The sequence below is a fragment of the Cebus imitator genome, unplaced genomic scaffold, assembly GCF_001604975.1.
Source record: "Cebus imitator isolate Cc_AM_T3 unplaced genomic scaffold, Cebus_imitator-1.0 Scaffold572, whole genome shotgun sequence".
Taxonomy (NCBI): Eukaryota; Metazoa; Chordata; class Mammalia; order Primates; family Cebidae; genus Cebus; species Cebus imitator.
Genome location: NW_016107887.1, coordinates 40,427 through 41,964, shown reverse-complemented (window position 1 = coordinate 41,964; position 1,538 = coordinate 40,427).

Here is a 1,538-nt window from a genome sequence, read left to right as displayed (position 1 = left end):
GACTCGAGATCAGTCACAAGTACTTGGGAAGAGAACACATAGACCGCAGCATTCTTGTGGTGGTGCCGGATGGTCAGTGGCAGTCCCACTTGCAGGTAGAATCAACCCTGATGGGGACTGAAGATCACTCAAAAGTGCTTGGTGGGAGAGCTCGAAGACCAGCAGCTTAATTGCTGTGGTGCTGAATGCTCAGTGGCAGGATCACTTGAAGGTGGAGTCAAACCTGACAGGGACTCAAGATTAGTCATAAGTACTCGGGAAGAGAACACAAAGACTGCCAGCTTTCTTGCTGTGGTGCCAGATGTTCCGTGGCAGGCTCACTTGAAGGTGGAGTCAACCCTGATGGGGACTGGAGATCAGTCCTAACTACTTCAGAGGAGAACCCAAAGACCACCAGCTTTCTTGCTGTGGTGCCAGATGTCCAGTGGCAGGCTCACTTGAAGGTGGAGTCAACCCTGATGGGGACTCAAGATCAGTCACAACTACTTGGGAGGAGAACACAAAGGCCGCCAGCTTTCTTGCTGAGTGCCAGATGTTAAGTGGCAGGATCACTTGAAGGTGGAGTCATCAGGGATGGGGACTTGAGATCAGTCACAAATATTTGGGAGGAGAATATACGGACTGCCAGCTTTCTTGTTGCAGTTCGGATGTTAATTGAGTGGCATGCACACTTGAAGGCAAAGTGAACCGTGACGGTGACTTGAGATCTGTGCATAGTCCTTGGAAGGAGAACACAAAGACCATGAGCTTTCTTCTTGTGGTGTCAGATGTTCAGTGGCAGGCGCACTGGAAGGTGAAATCAACCCTGACATGGACTCGAGATCAGTCACAACTACTTGGTAGGAGAATACAAAGACCACCTGCTTTCCTGCTGTGATTCTGGATGTTCAGTGTCAGGCTCACTTGAAGGCGGAGTCAACCCTGACCGGGACTCATATCAGTCACAACTACTTCAGAGGAAAACACAAAGAACACCAGCTTTATTACTGTGGTGTCGGATGTTCAGTGGCAGGCTAACGTGAAGGTGGAATCAACCGTGATAGGGACTCGAGATCAGTCACAGCCTCTTGGGAGGAGAAGAAAAAGACCACCAGCTCTCTTGCTGTGATGCTGGATGTTCAGTGGCAGGCTCACTTGAAGGTGGAGTCAACCTGGATGGGGACTCCAGATCAGTCACAACAACGTGGGAGGAGAACACAAATAACACCAGCTTTCCTGCTGTGGTCCTGGATATTCACTAGCAGGCTCACTTGAAGGTGGAATCAACCCTGAATGGGACTCAAGATCAGTCACAACTGCTTGAGAGGAAAACACAAAGACCTCCAGCTTTATTGCTGTGGTGTCGGATGTTGAGTGGCAGGCTCAAGTGAAGGTGGAGTCAACCCTGATGGGGACTCAAGATCAGTCACAACTACTTTGGAGGAGAACACAAAGACCTCCAGACTTATTGCTGTGGTGCCGGATTATCAGTAGCAGGCTGAATTGAAGGCAGAGTCAACCCTGACGGGGACTCGAGATCAGTCACGACTACTTGGGAG